This window comes from Carya illinoinensis, chromosome 7, assembly GCF_018687715.1.
Source record: "Carya illinoinensis cultivar Pawnee chromosome 7, C.illinoinensisPawnee_v1, whole genome shotgun sequence".
NCBI classification, from domain to species: domain Eukaryota; kingdom Viridiplantae; phylum Streptophyta; class Magnoliopsida; order Fagales; family Juglandaceae; genus Carya; species Carya illinoinensis.
In genome coordinates this window covers 140,834-159,413 of record NC_056758.1, presented here as the reverse complement: position 1 = coordinate 159,413, position 18,580 = coordinate 140,834, and positions in this window count along the sequence as shown.

Here is an 18,580-nt window from a genome sequence, read left to right as displayed (position 1 = left end):
AGGATTTGATAGAAAATTTACCAAATGAATTATGTTTCCATGTTGGGATATCTGGTATGTTGTGGTAGTGGAAAATTGACAAATGAATTTTTTGAATTTCATTCACTATTTCTTGGCTAAAAAGCGTTTAGAGCAAGATTATGTTCCATCTTCTAGGTTATTCCAAAGTAAGTTCAAAAACTTTCATGGATGGATCTTTTGGGATGTTTGAAGTTTTTGGTTAAGGAATTGAGGGGTTAAGTGTAATTGGAATCCAAGGATCACTCCAAACTCTCGTATTGGAACCATTGTGGATCTAGAAACAGAAGTTATTGGCTATAAAATTATTCTATTTCATTAGAACTTTCCAAAATCTAGAGTATGAAGGTTTTAAATGGACTGAAATCCAGTTGGTTCGCTTCAAGTATTTAGTAGAGAGGATTGTTTTCTAGATAGTTTTTTCATTGCTAATGAGATGCCATCCACGCTAGCTAAGCAAAGCTCTGTTGAAATTTGAAGTTTTTCTAATACCAATACCACCCATTGACTTTGGTTTGCAAATGGAAGACCAAGCTTTTGGTGTGAAATTATGAGTCTTATTTGCATCAAACCCCACCAGAAATGCATAAGTGCTTGGTCTATTATTTTTGCCACAGAAGCTGGAATATAAAGAGATGACATTTTATAGGAAGGAATAGCATTTGCCACTATTTTAATGAGAGTGGTGCGTGGCCTGGGAAAGAAGTTTTGTTTTCCAACTAGCAAGTTTCATTTGGATTTTTTCCAGAACCTATTTAAAATGAATTTTCATTGGGTCTCTAGAATTAAGAGGAAGATTAAGATATTTAGCTGTAGAAGAAGAGAGTTTAAAGTTGAGAATGCCCTTGATATCCCTGCAAGAATTGGGATTTGTGTTTTCACTAAACTGGATGGATGATTTACCCATGTGAATTTTTTGGCCAGACCAGGTAGAGTAATTATCTAAATAGTGGGCATTAAGAGTAGTGGCCTTGCTGAAGAGAATAAGATCATCCGCAAACAGAAACTGGGATATAGACAGTCCTTGACTGCTTAATCTAATACCTACAATGTTGCCTTTGAGTTTTTCTCTGTTAATAAGACATGAGAGGACTTCACTACCCAGAAAGAAGAGAAAATGAGATAGAGGGTCTCCTTGCCTCAATCCTCTGGATGGTTTGAAGAAGGGTTTATCATTTATGACAACAGAGTAAGAGACCGTAGAAATTCACTCTTCGATCTAATGGATCCAAGTCTGATGAAACCCCAAGGCCTTAAAGATGTCCATCAAGAATTTCTATTCCATATAATCAAAGGCTTTCTCCATATCAATTTTTATTGTCATTAAGTCTTGCTTCCCTTTCTTTTTCTTTAAGGAATGGAAGATTTCTTGTCCAAGAATGGTGTTAGCTTGTATTTTCCTACCAAGCATGAATGCAGATTGCATGGGGGAGAATTTTGGCATAATTATTTTGAGTCTGTTTGCTAGAATTTTTCCAAGGACTTTATAGTAAACATTGGTAAGGCTAATAGGCCTGAAATTATGGACACTACTAGGAGCTTTAGTTTTTGAAACAAGCACTATGTGTGTGTGATTCACCTCTTTCAGAATGTGATTATTAATGAAAAAAGTTTTTACAGCCTCAATAAAATCATCCTTGACAATGCCCTAGTAATTTTTGAAGAAAAATCCCGTAAAACCATCAAGCACAGGTACTTTTGAAGAATGAATTTGTTTAATGGTGGATAAAATTTCCTCATCTGTAGGGATAAAACAAAGAAAATTATTATCCAATTGGGAGATTTTTTCCGGAAAAATAACTTCAATGTTTTCAAGACCATGGGTTATAGAAGTTATGGAAGTCTGATAAACCTGTTTAAGATGGTTTAGAAATTGATTTTGTATATTTAGAGGATTTGACTCCCATTGATTTGAGGCATTTTTAAGGCAATAGATATCATTTCTCCTCCTTCTCATAATGGTAAACATATGGAAGAATATAGTGTTTAAGTCAGTAGAAATGAGCCATTGATGTCTAGATTTTTACCTCCATAAAACCTCTTCCCTTTTTAGTTGTCCATTTAAGAAAATCTTAATCATTTCTTCATGATGGTCAGAGGAAGATTGGTTGTCTTGAGATTGAATTTTGGATAGTTGTTCTGTGAGCAATTTAATGGATGTTTGGATATGTCCAAATTGAGTGATGTTTCAAAATTTGAGAGAATTTTTTACTACTTTTAATTTCTTTGCAAAACAAAAGAATGGTTTCTAAGTATCTCTTGACTCCAAGCCTCTTTTATAACCTCATAACAAGAAGGGTCTCTAGCCCATAATTCCTCAAATTTGAAAGGCTTGGGAGATCTATCCCTACCAGAAGGATTGATGATGAGAGGGGAATGATCAGATGAGAGAATGGGAAGATGAGAAACTTTAGCTTCCGGGAAGAAAGCGGTCCATTGAGGATTGGCAACCACTCAATCTAGTCGCTCTTTGATTCTACCATGGCCATTTATTTTGTTTGTCCAGGTAAATTTGGGACCATTATAACCTAGATCAGCCATACCATTAGCATCCATATAGAGTAGAAGAGGATGCAAAAGGCATTTCTCTTGATTTTTTAGATTGGTTCATAATGGTGTTAAAATCACCTAAGCTCAAGATAGGTCCAGTGATTTTCTCATGATGTTGGGTAGGACAGTAAATCAAATTAAGCATCCAAGGTTTATGTGGGGGATCAGACTGCACTGAAAGAGTCATTATATTACAAGAAACATGGATTGGTTTTACATCGACACCAGGTCTCCACATGACCAAAAGACCTCAGTTCTTCCTATGAGAGAGACTACATATATACAAGTCAAAACCTAAACTATTAACAATAGTAGGGGCATTTACAGCATTCAAAAGTGCCTCCGAAAAGAAGGCAATATCAGTTTGGAAGGTCTTGATATGTGCCCTAATGCTTCTTTTTGCAGAGGGATGAGCGATCCCTCTATAATTCTAGGAAATGATTTTCATTGATTAGTTAGGGGCAAATAAGGCTCTGCTGCCTCAGCCGTTGCTTTAACTTGTGCATTTGGATTGGAGAGATTTTGGAAGAGATTACCCATGCTTGAAGCTTTCACCTTCTTAATCTTGTGGTATGGTGAGAATTTCCTGTTGGTAGCAGTCATCTTTTCCTCCTTTCTTCGAAGTTTCCTTGCTGTTTTGATTGCTGAAAGGGTCTATTCAAGTCCACTTGAGATGCCGAGCTTCAATGAAGTACAATCTTCTTTAGTTATCTTCTGGTCTAGTTGAGTATCATTTTCTTTCAGTGTTCTTTTCTTTGGTGGAATATCTCTTTTCATTCAGGTGAATCACCCTCTTCTTTGTATCTGTTTGGTTCTGTTTGGGAGGAGTGGGGGTTATTGGTAAGGGAGCCACTTCTGAAATGGATTCTAGATAGAAAGTTGAAGAAAGAGTTTATTCAGATGATGGGGCATGGCTAGATTCTGATTGGGCTTGTTTGATTGATATGGGTTGGCTAGAGTCAGATGTTTGAACAAGGCTTGCATGTTTCATAGTTAGACAGGAGTGGCCCCGTTGGGCTAATTAGAAGAAAGAGTGTAGGCGTTGCGTTGAAAGGATTGTGAGGCCCATCCAACAATTTAAATTGGGATATTATTTGTTGATAGATAGATGAGCTAACAAAGTTGGTTGGTTTGTTAAGGAAAATGTGATTTGTGTTAGGATCCATTTAAATGGAATCAGCCTTTTGGTTTGACACTATTGGTTTAAGCATTGAATGAGGGCTTGGTGCTTTAGGTGATAGAAGTGAAGCTTTTGGGGCTAGATGTTTGAATTGACAAGGGATTTTTTCTGTTTGCAGGTTCAAAGTATTCAAACGAATAGGACAACAATTTTCATTAAAGGGGTCTGACAGGGTTGTCCACATAGAAGAAGGGAATCCACGTGTCATACTTGGGACAGATAGGGGAGTTGTGCATGGAATATGGAAAAAAACATTTCGTTGTTACCTCATCTCCTTGAATATACATAGCACTCTCAGAATGCATTTTCCCTCTTCCCTTGTTTATGTAGTTATCCTCCTATGTGCCTCTATTTCCCATATGATTTTCATTTGATCTTTGTCTAATCAGAGGATGATGACTTGGTTACTCCATTCCTTGGTGCTGCTGATAAACTTCAAACAAATTGTTTGTTCTGGAGTTGGTATTGTTTCCTCTCATCCATGGTCCATATGCCAAGGACTCCTTTCCACTTTTGTAGTTTGGACAACTTTATTGAATGTGACCAAGTCTTCCACACATATAACAGAACTTCGAAAGTCGCTCATATTTGAAGAAAATCCTTATTTGAGTTCAGTTGGGACGTGCTAAGTCAAATCCTTCTGGAAGAGGCTTTGAAATATTTATCTCAACTTTAACACGTAAATACCTCTTCAAGGCTACTCCAAAGATGGATATGTAATCAACTTCTAAGAGGTTACCTAGCATCTAACTAATTTTAACTTCTATCAGCCTTGTTAGCGACTCCAATGGAAGTCCATGTATTTGGACCCAAAAGATAGAGAGATTTAGGAGAACCTCATTTATGCTTAGACCTGGAGGCCAATGACAGAGAACAAGATGATAGCCCTTAAAGTTCCATGGTCTGTTTCCAGTACCCGTTCTTTCTCTTAAAGGGCAAGGTGAAGAGGAAAGTGTTAACTTCAATATCTTCTATCAAGAGTCCAATAACAAAACTCCAAATGGCTTTTATGGTTGCATGGAAGGTTCTTTCAGGAAAGAGTTTTTGCTTGCGAGATGAGGTTTTCTATGTCTAGAGGTTGGGTTGTTATGGTTGGAGGGAGTGGGGTATGAGGGGGGTCCACGAAAGTGGAGAGGAATGAATTGGGAAAGGGCGACGATGATGATTGGAGGTGGAGCGATGGTGGGAAGTTGAAAATGAGGGTTGGTAACTACTAAAACGAGATTGACTCACCAAGAGAAAGATGGGGAAGGCTCATGCGAGAGATAGACTATTTCAATGCTTCCCTTCTAACAACATTTTTCTTCTTACATAAAATGAAAAAAAGAAAAAAAAAAGGGGAAAAAAAAAAGATGGGGCTTAACTAGGACAGATGAGCTGGGACCCGATCATCCGATGCTCCAGCCTTCGGATTACACCCAGAGTGGCAGAAGTGTAAAAGAAGGAAATAGAAAATAGGGATGTCATTTTCTGAACAATTCTTCTACGTAAAAGCATTTGGCGGACGAATCTGTGCACCAAGATGACATGGTGTGCTGCCATGTCAGGACTATTTTTTATTAAAAAAAAAAATTACTCTCCTTCGTCTCTCCTTCGTTCTCCGTTCCAGTGCAAGAAGAGAAAAGGAGAAGCCACTTTCTTCTCCCCTCCCCCAAATCCCATTGAGGAAACTAAACTCATTTTGAGTAAGAAGCATTGACCAGGAAGTATTGCTCGATTATTGATGAAATATTACAGCTTCATGAATAATCATAATCTGGACTTTGAAGCTCCTACAAATGTTCAAGAAAGTCTTGGCAGATTTTTTTACTCATGAGATAAAAGAAAAAAAAAATACACAACCTTGAGGATAGCTGCATCATGAAGAATACCAAAAGAAAAAAAAAAAGGAGTTGAGGAAAAAGAACCAGTCTCCAATTAGATTCAATTTGGGGTCATGATTTCCAACCAATTACTTGCTCGTGTCCCACAAAAATAAGACCTCACAAAGTAAAATTAAAATTTCCAGGATATGTTTCCAACAGCTTTTTTGCAAGTAAATGGATCTAAAGTGGCATCAGGCTTCATGCTCTAGAAAAGCAGAGCATCATCCATCTTTGGTTTAACAAAAAGTCCTTGATCTTTCATGCAATTAGATAACTCATTCCGCACCATCTCACCACCTTCTTCAACGTCTGAGCTATACCATTACGGAAAATGAGACGTTTCCAAAAGAGGCCAATAGTTATGTTGATGAAGAAATTAGAAAAAATGAAGGGAAAGAAGAGGGAAAAAAAAGAGAGACCAAAGATGAGAGAGCGAAGGTGGAAGATCCACCTAAATTTTACCAATCACAGAGAGAGAGAGAGAGAGAGAGAGAGAGAGAGAGAGAGAGAGAGAGAGAGAGAGAGAGAGAGAGAGAGAGAGCTTTTTGATGGGAAGATCTACTTGGGGCTTTTCCTAGGGTTAGGATTCAGAGATTAGAGAGGAGAAGATGAGAGGAAGGGAGATCTGGTTCAAAAGAATTGGAGAAGAGGAGAGGAGACTAGGGCCTGGGCTGTAGGGGCGTCTCGTCAAGAAGAATCCACCAAACAATTCCTCCATTTTTTACTTCTTTTCATTCCTCCCGCCATTAGCCTTTCATTATTTCATTCCTTTACGCACCATTTTATTTTTTTACCGTGGCTGCCAATTGGGTTTGGTGCGCAAATGGTTAACAAAGTGCTTGAGTTTAGACTTTTCCTTTTCTGAAACTCGGTTGGTTAATTTTACAAGATAAATAAAGGTGTGTCCTGGAGGAATAACTGCAAACTAGCTGGATGCCCATGTCCCAATGGGGTTATACGTGTTACCTTATGGCCAACAATTTCTAGCTGTCATTGCTCCTTCACGGCATAACTGCTTCTCTCTCTTCCAAGTCAATGATGACTCCTACCCATTGCGGGTAACTGTCCTCTCTTGCCTTCATCCTCATCTAGGCGGGTTAATCTAAGTTGAGTTTGAGTATGAGGTAATTTCAGGTATTTTACGAATAGTAATGGAAAAATAATAATAAAATATTAAATAATAATAAATTGTTAAATAATAATAAAATATTAAATAATAATAAATAGTAATATAAAATTATAAAAAATATATGAAAAGTAATGATAAAATAATAAATAGTAGTAGAGTACGCTGAGAATGCTCCATCACCTAAACTGGCCCTTATACTTTTTATGTTAAAGGCAGTTTGTAATCATCAATCACGAACCTATGGACTTTCTGTAAAAGAGAAAAATGTGATGGTCGGGTGTGTTCGTGACACCTTTGATATCAAAATTAAAATATATGCAGTTTTGAATAAAGGAAAGAAGGGGTTAAGAGTGATTAACCATTTTTCGTTACCGGCTTTATGATATTTATATCCTCCTTGTTGGGGTTTTGTCTGCTCAGACTATCATACTATTGCATTTAATGGGACAGTCACTTGTCGGCAATAGGATTTTCTTGGGGATTCCATATTCGCACTCCATGCCGACGCATTTAATGTGGCATAACTTCTCGCGTGTTGCTTCGGTTGATGCCTGCTTGTCACGATATTGGGCCGAATTATATCTGCCCTGTCCTAAGCCTAGAGTCGCTACAGAGTACAGACATAGGTTTTGTACTATAAGGGACAAAAAGGGAAAGGTAGGCCTAAAATTTTGTCTTATCCCTTTCATGGAGGAGTGTGGGTCAACCCTCGGACACCCGAAGACAGAATCTCCACCAACGGACTCCACATCAGCAGAATCTCCATCAGTAATTTACCTCTAGTGAGGTAAAAAGTGAGAGGTAGGCCTAAAAGTTTGTCTTATCCCTCTCACGGAGGAGTGCTGGTAAGCCTTTCGCTACCCGAAAATGAATACTTACCTTTCTCGTGAGTGTTTACAAGCAAGAACAAGTCCAGTTATATACTGGCCGAACAACGTACTTCCTACGGGACCAAAGGGATGAGTGTTTGCCTAAAGCTACTCGTGAGTATATACAGGCAAGAATAGGGAGTGTGGGTCTAGCTCCCTGGAGGCCCGAAAAGCTTACCCTGACCTCCGCCATAACGAAATGTGAGTTCAGCGCTAGCCTGACTCAAACTTACTCTTCCTTACAATGTCAACAGGCGGAAGTGGGTCCAGTCCCAAACTACCCAAATAGCCTACCTCCCCACGTAGGATGATAGGTGAGTAGGTGGCTCAACTTCCTCATTCGGGAGAGCGGGACCAGCTCCCCTAGAGGTCTGAATACTTACCCTGATCCCCATCGCAATGAAGGAGCAGACTAGCCACTTCAATGTCCAAATTACCTCCCCCACGGGGTACCAAAGGGAAAGGTGGGCCTGAAGGTTGCCTTGTCCCTCTTACAGCAGAAGGCAGGTTAGTCCTCAGCTGCCTGAAGGAGAAGACTTACCTTCACTATAGGCATTAACGAGTGGGAGCGAGTTTAGAAGTAGACTGCCTGAATACCTTACCTCGTCGTGGATCATGGGGATGGGTTGAGCCAAATTTTGTCCCCTTGCAATGGAGAGCGAGATCGGCCCTTGGCCACCTGAACAACTTTCCCCGACCTCCACTGTGGTGAAATGTGGAATCAGCGACAGTCTGACCCAAAGCCTGTTTTCCTGTGGTGTCAATGGGTAGGAGCAAGTTCAGAACAGATTGCCCAAAACCTAGCTCCTGCGGGGAACAACGAGATAGGATGAGTCAAAGGCCATCTCGTTCCTCCTGCGAAGGAAAGGAGGTTCAGCCCCAAGACTGCCTGATTACTTACCCCAACCCCCACTACGGCAAAGGAGGGGACCAGCCATATCGCAGTCTAAATTACCTCTCCAGGGGAGAAAGAGACGGTTTGGCATGAGGCATTCTGACCCCTTTGATGGAGAGCAGGTCGAGTCTATGGACCTCCCGAATAATGAAGAGAAAGACACTGACATTATCAATGAAACCTCCATCAAAGGAATATGCAACAATGTAATCTCCATCAACAAAATCTTCATTAGCGAAATCTTCAACAACAGAATCTTCAACAAAGGAATCTTCACCAACAAAGTCTTCATCAACAGAATCTTTAACAATGAAATCTTCATTAGTAGAATTTTCAACAATGGAATCTCCATCAAAAGAATCTTGAACAACGAAATCTTCATCATCGAAATCTTCAACAATGGAATCTCCATCAATAAAATTTTCATCAGTGGAATCTTCAACAACGAAATCTTCATGAGCAGAATTTTCAACAATGGAATCTCTATCAAAGGAATCTTCATCATCAAAATCTTCAACAATGTAATCTCCATCAACAAAATCTTCATAAGCGAAATCTTCAATAGCGAAACCTCCATCTATAGATTTCCATCAACAGAATCTCCACTAAAGGAATCTTCATAAACAAAATGAACACTTTGAGAATGCAGGAAAGAGTAAACAAAAAGGAAAGGAAGATGCAAATGGAGAGGAAAGCAAAAGGGAAGAAAAAAGGCCCAGCGGGGTGAAGCAATAGAAGTTGAAGGACATAGCTACGGTAATAGGAACATATGGAATGGAGCTAAGGCAATATGAACAGAAGGATAGGAGCTAAGGAAATAGGAATGGAAGGAACAGAGCTAAAGGAAATATGAAAGGAAGGTTAAAGGTAATCAGGAGAACGAAGCGATGATAGTAAGGCTAGGCGAGGTAAAACCCCCTAAAGGCCAACAAGCAGAAAAACTAACGGCTAAGCAGAATGAGATGAAGTGAATGAAAACAGGTTGGTAAAATTTCCATCAGATGGGCCCGATAAGAATTGTTGGGGGTAACTATGAGGATATTTTTCTCCTGGCCCATTGAATTTCCTAAGCCCAGCCCATAGGGGGGACCCATTAGGAAAAAGGAAATAAAAGATAGAGCACATTACTAGAAGACAAAATATGAAGAAAATGAGAGGGGACAAGAAGGGATTGGAAGGTGATGGTGTCAGAAGAAAGTGAGAAAGGGAGAGGGGGCCGGTCAGACATGCCAAGCAACATCCCTCATCACTACTAAGGGGTGAGAAGAAGAGGCTACGAGAGTTTGTAAACAAGTATATTATAGTGGAAACTCCCCTCCCCAAATCCTCGTGGACGTAGGCTAGTGTCGAGCTACATAAATTTGTGTATCATTTTTTTTTAATCAGCATTTAAATGTTATTCATCACCATAGACGTACGCATCGACGCTGTACAACTGCACCAAACCACTGCTGGGAGCTCCGTACCTCACCGATTGAGGACCAACGTTGAAGACCTGAGTTGTTGAAACTTTCCCCAAAGGTGTACAAAACATGACGTGAACACCCTTCTTGGGCCCTTTTTACTTTGTTCGCTTTTATTTTGTGTTTGTCTTACAGTATTGCTACTTACATGCCTTAGGGAATTGATCATCTAGTGGCTTGGATTGTTGATGAGAGGGACTTGGAATAGGAGGTCTGTGGGAAGGAAGCTTTCATGATCTAGGCCCTTGAGAAGCGGAGAGGAATAGTGTAGTGTTTCACTTTTTCATCGACTTCTTTAGAAAGTGGCGCATGAAGGAGAGGGAGAACTTTTACCTTTGTGGCAAGGTCGCTTGTCTTAGGGTTGAGTTGGTCGAGAGAGATGAGGTGATAAGCCGCTGTCATCTCGCGGCCAAGATACTATAAAAGGAGTGTGATGCCAATTGGGACGAGCTGTCCTGCCAAGACACTAAGCTAGTAGTGTTAAGGGAGTATTTCGAGGGGCATGGCGAGGTCGTCTAGAAGATCAAGCAATGTTTATATTGCCTAGAAGAGCAACATGCGCTGAGTTATTCATTTTTTATTATTTATTTAATCGAGTTATTTTATTTTAAGTTGGTATTATTTGCTAGTTATATTATCTTTCTTTCTTTTATTTTGTGTCGTCATTATTTTTGTCTTGAAAAAATAATAAAATAAAGAAATTATTCAAAAACTTTATGTGAAATTTTAATTATACTTGCAAATGCACGAACCATACCGAAGTATAGTTTTATCAAGAACGACGTCATTTATCAAGAATGAGGTCAAACCCATAGTGACTTGTTAAAATGTAGGAAACTAATCAAATATAAACCAAATAAATTCTAATCTATTTCAGAAAGATGAGTTGTAAAATAAAATAAGAAATTAATAACTAAATAATCAATTAATCAAAGCAAGAAATAATTAATTTAAAGAACTAATCACAATAAAAAGAACTAAAATAAACTCCAAAGAGATAAAAACTAATCTAAACAATGAATAAACTCTTAATGAGGAATGAACTAAGGTTTTGGAATCTAGTTCATTAATTCATAATAATATATTTATGAAAATTGATTATTCTCGAACATCTATATAATAATCTAGAAATCAATCTTATTATCATAAAAATATCATCGTTGAAACCCTTTTCTAAGAAAAAATCTAAAGTATATTTTTCTTCGCTCAAATATATAAAATCAAATCATCACTTGTATTTATTAAAACAAAATCACAAAAAATATAGGATTTTATTTTTAACAAAATTATAAATTAGGCTCTCAGTTGATTAAGATTATTCTAGATCATGAAAAAAGTATAATTACACTCATATCAAGAACTCTATCTCTCTCAATTGATGTGAAGCAAGAACAATAGATTGTTATCACATATATAGCTGGAAAAAAAAAAAATAATCTAATAAATAATACTACTAAAAATTAATGAGGTTTCATCCTTAACTTTAGTTGAAAACTTAGCTAGCTAGACATATTCATAAAAATAAACTTCACAATCTGAATGTAAATAATCATCAAAATGATATTTAAAAGAAATTGAAGAAAAATAGAAATTACAATGCTCTTAGAGTGTAAACATAGCTGTAAAACTAGAGATTAAACTCCCGTTTTTTTCTTCAATCTGTACAAGATGCTCCAGCAGTGCTAGGTATTTTCTATTTTTTTTTCTCTCTGAGCTCCGTTCCGCATGCCCTGGGCAACATCTACTATTTACAAGCCTTGGGTCAAAATTTCCCTTTTATGATTTTTATGTTGCGGCTTTTTTTTTTTTTCATTTCTTTCTTTCACTTTTTTTTTTAATAAAACCTTTCAACTTCATTCATCAAACAGTTATCTAGCTTTCAACCATTACAAGAGGCAATATACATGATATTACATTTTCTAAGTCTATAATTCTAGTGCAAAAAGAAGTTGCTTGTTAAGCCAATTGATGAGCCACCTTATTTCATTCTCTCTTGATATGCTTTATATCCCACACTGTATCTAGCAGAATGGCTTTTACATCTCTCAGCAAACAACTTAACATATCGTGTTTTTCTCTATCATTCATCACTGCATTTACAACTTGCCTCGAGTCCCCTTCAAAGACCACATGTTGTGACCCTATATTTTTACACCAACTTACTGCTATAATCAAACCCCGAGTCTCTGCAAAAACATGTTGCACACAAAAAGTTACACGTTGCATTATTGTTTCCAAAACTTCCCCATCTTGATCCCTTAATACCACTCCTACTCCTATCTTCTGGTTTGCCTTCTTTATTACCACATCCCAATTCATTTTTAACTAGTCTGTTGGTAGAGGTTGCCACTGTAAACTTGCTTGTTGGCATTGGATTCTGCTTAAGCTACTCATCTGGTTGTGAACTTGAGTGAACTATTCATGTGCTTGTAAACTTTTGTTGAACACAATTGATGGATTTAAAAAGTTTCCTTCAAATATCCATTTATTTCTTCTTATCCATATAAACCTTGTAGTTTCTACAAAGAAGCGTATTTTTAGGGGTGTAATCAGTCTGGTTTGGTACAAATTTTGAGACTGAACCGGTATACACCGGTTTTACATTTTTAAGAACCAATCCTAGACCGGTTATCCTCCTAAACCGGTAATTTTGATTTTACCGATTCCAGTCTGGTTTGGTTTAGTTTTTCCATTTTAATCAAGTGTCAATATAATTATATATATGCTATATATAAATTATATATATATTTAAGATTAAAATTTTATGTTATAAATTATAAGATAAAATTATTTCATATATAATTATATATATTATATCTAAAAATTATATATACATATATAAAATATTTTATATAATATTAAAAATTAATTTCTTTAGATATATATTTTATAAACCGATTCGGTTGGGTGTCGAAAAGCCAAGAACCAATTTTGAACCGGACTGATTCAAAACTGAGCCAACCGATCTGGTTCGGTCTTGTTCAGGCAGGTTTTCTAGTTTAAACTTTCACCCCTATTTATTTCTTCTACCCCAATTCTGTTAAGCACCTACATAAATATATTCCCAAACTCCTCATCTATAATTAGAGCTTTTTAGCATTTTCCTATTTCCCAACAACCAAACATGCAATCCTCCATATCAAATAATGACTTTATTAGCACGTAATGTTGGGTAAAAGAAGGGAAATATGTAATATGTGGGTAATAGTAAAAATAACAAGTGTTTTCAAGAATAATTAGACTTTCAATTCTTTTTGACATTTTCATTTCATCCTTTATTTCAACTCATTTTCGATGAAGCACTAGATATTTTTTTTCATGTTACCGTTCTTCAATTTGATGATCTTTTTTTGTTTTTTTTTTTTGCTTTTTGCTCTTTGCTTTTTTTTTTTTTCCATCCTTTTCTACTATTTTTTTTTCCCAATCTCCACACTTTCACCACACTAATGTAGATTGAAAAGTCTATTCTTGAAACACTTTGGGAAAAAGGTTTAAGAAAAAAAGGCTAATTAATAGGCTCAACGGGATAACAAGTGGCAATGTATCAAGAAAAGAATGTGAAGGCTCAAAATAAACAAAAAGGGCCTAATGTCATCTCTTAAAAACTAGCATAATTCTCAAAAAGCTACAGTCGAGGATGTGTGCAGACAGTTGGGATCTTAGTAGTTTCTATATTTTGTTTTTGGTATGGACAATATCTAGGGTTTTGTAAATTTGATCATAATTAAATCAATTTTGTCTTTTTGAAATTAATTATTGATTTATATTATTCCCATTGTCTAATTGATAACTTTTATATAAATTATTAGTTAATATAAGACTAATTCTACTTATCATCCCTAGTACAAACCACACACTTCACCTATTTTATTTTATTTTTTCATTTTTCCTTTAAAGAGTATATAGTGTATGAATGATAAGTAAAACAACTCAATTAGTTTAATAAGAATAAACTAAAATAAAAAATAAAAAAATTATTTTATAATATGTAAAGTAGCATTCCTCTAATCACTGTTCAAACACTTAATTTTACATTCGAACATTGATTATTGTACCATTCGAATGGTATAGTAACATGTTCGAATAGTAAGTCAATGTCCCGCCAAAATTTATTTACTTAACCTGCCAATTCGCTATTCGTTAATAAATAATATCTATTCAAACATTGTTTAACCTTAGTATTCGAATGTTTTTGTATGATGTTCGAAAGTTAAGTCAATGTTCTGTTAAATTTTTTTACTTAACGTGCCAAATTGTCCTTCGACCATATATAATTTCCATTCGGATGTTTATTTCATTTTGTTTGAATGTTTTTTGTGGATGTTTGAGCAGTTATCTTATTAGGTACAAAATTTTTAATCCCCAAATATACCTTCGAACGGCAAACACCTTCCATCTTTTTTTTGGAATGAAATTTGAAATACATCCCTATATCTCATTTTTTGGGACGATTTTCATTTCGTTCCAAACAAAAGTTGTTCCAATAGCTCTTTTTAGCTGTAGTGTCTAGTTACAAGGGAAACTATAACTTAATATCAAACTATCTACGACTTTACAAACTACGTACAAACAATGCCACAAATTAAGCTATTATTTAGAATATAAGCAACCAATGCCATCTAAATATATATATATATATATATATATATATATAAACCAGGTGGACATAACTATATTAACTACCAGAACATATTTTGTTCGATTTCAATGACTGTAAATAGACTACGAGAACTAGAGAAGTTGAGCTCAGCTTGAACAGTATATACATATTGAGCTCAGAATTTCTAAAGTTGCAAGCGTAGAAGCTGAACTTGGGAGCCTTGAAATGCTAGTATTCGAGTTGTTATGATAGTAGTGAGTTGAGATGGTGAAATGAGTTCTGTAGACCCATTTAAGATGAGTTTAGATATTACAATGATGTTTTTTTTTTTTGGAAAAGGAGGATGGGTCTTTATTAAAAAGCTTTCACTTGTGGTAGAGGAATACCATGGTTACAATGCCAATAGCCAACCAAAAGGAAATATAGACAAATCAACCTTAAGAATAAAAGACACTAACCACCAACGTCTTATTGTAAACAAATGAACCAATGAAACAGACAGAATAAAACTAAAGAACCCGTGTAAAAACCACAGCAAGCACCCAGTGATCATGACCAAAACTTCTAACAGCTCAGACCAAAACATCAATGAACCTTTCATAATTGAGCTAAACCACTATGATTAGTGCGCATAATACCCTTAATCAAGAAAGGGAGGTCCTCTTGTGCAAACTAGTCCTCAATGTAGCCACTACTTCCCATTCGAGCAAGGAAATCCACTGCTATATTTCCTTCCCTAAAAACATGTTGAATCTAAAAATTTATCCTTGATAATAGTCGGCTAATCTCCTCGCAAAATCCTCCTAATACCATAAACTACATTTTCCTTTTTTAAACCAGTTTACAACCAACAGCGAATCCAGCTTGAGAATAATATCATCAAAAATCATATTCTTGCATTTTTGAATTCCAATCAACAGATCCATCATCTCAGCTTGATTATTAGAGCCCCTATTCGTGCTAGCAGCAAAGGAAAATTTCATATTCCTATTTTCATAAACTACTACTATCAACATTTAGTTTAAACCACCTAGGACCTGGTTTTTGCCAGGATACCGCAATAAATTTTTCTTTTCTTTTGGTATTAACTGGCAACTGCAACATGTTCAACACATCAATGTCCCTTTGTCCCAGCTGATAAACAACCTTTAACTTGATACCAACCTAGTTTATTCAGTATTTAATAGAATGCCACAAAAATCAATGGAATCCTTTTTTCCTTCTATTCTAGCCGAACATCTCCAACACAACAAATTTCAAGTGATGATAATAGGAATTAAATCAAGTAAAATACCAACTTACGATGACCTAGAAGTATGCCAAAGCCAAGCCTTAGTTGTTTCTCTCCATCACTGATTAGCCACATACGGAATTCCCAGAGTAATGGAGCAAATTTCCATATAGCCGTAGCAATTTTCCCCCCATAATGAACATGGTTTAAGTCTTCAAAAGCACCCTCCAAACAACACTTACATTTGGAGACCAGAGGAATTCCAATTCGCCAAATACATTCATCAACATTTAGACTTTGTGATAAGGCTTTCCACATCAAAATTGAAAATTTCTTTAGCAAAGCAACATGCCATATCCACTTCGGCCACTGTATTTTTGGAGCTCTACAAGTACAAAATTCCACACACTTTTGGTGGTAAAGGAACCATCCAATGTACCCAACCAAACTAGTTGATCAGAGCCACCTCTTGTACTACCAATCTTAAAGACAACTAAATCCACTTGCTCTGGCCCCACGAGCTCCACTAGGTAATCCACACCCCAATTATTATCCACCATGCATTGTTTCACGGTTAAATTTAGACCATTAACTATCGATTGTTGCTCACATAAAGGGCCTAAATCCAACCATTTGTCCCACCAAAAGGATACATTCTCTTCTCTAACCAGCCACTTAGAACGTTTTATCACAGTGAGAACTTCACAAATTACCATTTTTTAGAAATAGGTTCCTCTAGTATGTGGGACTACTGAAAAATGCTGGTCTTTAATATACTGAGTGAAAAAATCTCGTCCACAAAGAATCTAAGCATAACAAATTCCATGCAAACTTGAGATGCAAAGATTTTTGAACATCATACAAATTCTTCAAGCCAATGCCCCACTCATCAATTGGTTTGCAAAGCTTGTCCCAATTTACCCATTTTCTTTAAGATTTTCTATTGACCAAGCCCCCAAAAGAGGAACTAAATAACTTGTGCAAGTTATTTATTTTTTACTTAGGAACTTGAAGAACAGCCAACAAATGCACCGACATAATAGAAAGAACATGTCTCAATAAAATAAGTCGAGTGCTCGAAGATAGAAATTTCATTTTCCAGCCTTTAATCTTCTGACAAATTTTTTGAACCAATTCCTCAAAATAAATTCCCTTCATTCTTCCAGCAATAATAGGCACCACTAAGTACTTAACTAGAAATTTGCCTTCAAAGAAACCATTAAGAGATAAGAGCACACAACACCTATGAATAGAAACTATCTAAGAGAAAAAAATTGAAGACTTTGCCTAGTTCACCTGCTGAAGACATTCACCAGCTAACGGCCATTGTGCATAAAGACCAAGAGTGTCTTTGATCTCCTTAACTAACTATTTACCACCATCTGCAAAGATCATCATATCATCGGCATACAGTAAATGAGAAATGAAGGAACCACTTCTAGGATGAGTAAAGCAACCAATTTTTTTGGCTTCAAACTTTTGTTTTAAGAGGCGAGAAAAAAAAAAATCCTCTACAAGGATGAATAAATAAGGTGAAAAAGGGTCCACTTGGCAAAGCCTCCTACCACCCTTAGAAAAACCCATGGACGTCCTATTCATAACAAAAGAATACCATGGTGTAATAACACATTGGGATATCATTTGACAAAACTCAATTGAAAAACCAAAAGCTCTCAACACATGGAATAAAAATTTCCAATCAATAGTATCATAAGCCTTAGCAACCCTACACCCCCCCTGCCGGTGGGAACTGGCTTATTTAAATGATAGACTAACTCTTGAGTAAGGCTTATGTTATAAAAAATACTTCGGCCAGGGAGGAAAGAGAAATAAGACGACTCAATACCGAGGTTAATCGAGCCACCAATATTTTAGAGCATATTTTGTACACTGCAGAACAAAAGGCTTATAGATCGAAATTTTCCAAAGGATGACATGTTTAACAATGTTAAAATGAGTTTAATACTATTTATGAGAAGTTAAAAAAGATTGTGAGTTTCATGTATAAAAAAAATGTTGAGTTGAAAAAGGTTATGGGTCTCACGTATAAGGAGGTTTTGAATTAACATAAGTTTAATAATTTGATAAATGTATGTTTAGATGTTAAATTCAGTTTAAAATTAGATTTAACTAAATTGACCTTAGTGCATTCCAACTACCAAACTAACCCTTAAATATTCTAATATTAGCTGATTCTTTTAAAAGACACATTCACATGGGATTCGGATTCGAAAATACTTAGATTATAAAATAATGCTAGATATAAGTTTAGAGAGTCTTAGGGAGTGCGAGTTTCACACATAGGGGTGAAAGTTTAAACCGAAAAATTGGCCTGGATTGGACCCATTGGTCTGGTTTTAGACCAGGATTGATTCCATGATTCCACAAACCGTATAAAATTGGTCTAGTTTCGGTTCTAGGATTTTTAGGACCTGAACGAACCGATTCGTATTTATATATATAATTAAATTTTAATATTATATAAAATATTATATATAATTTTTATATATAATATATATAATTATATATGAAATAATTTTATATTATAATTTATAACATAAAATTATAATATTAAACTTGAACATTTGTTTAATCATATGTTATTAATATAAAATACATATTAATTAAATTTTTAGGCCTAATAAATTCTCAACATATTGCTTTGAATCATTTTGATAAATACATAATACATTAGTAATCTAATATATATTAGTATAGTACTTACATTTTGCTTTAATTAATTGGTATACATTAGTATACTAATGTATATTAATACTAAT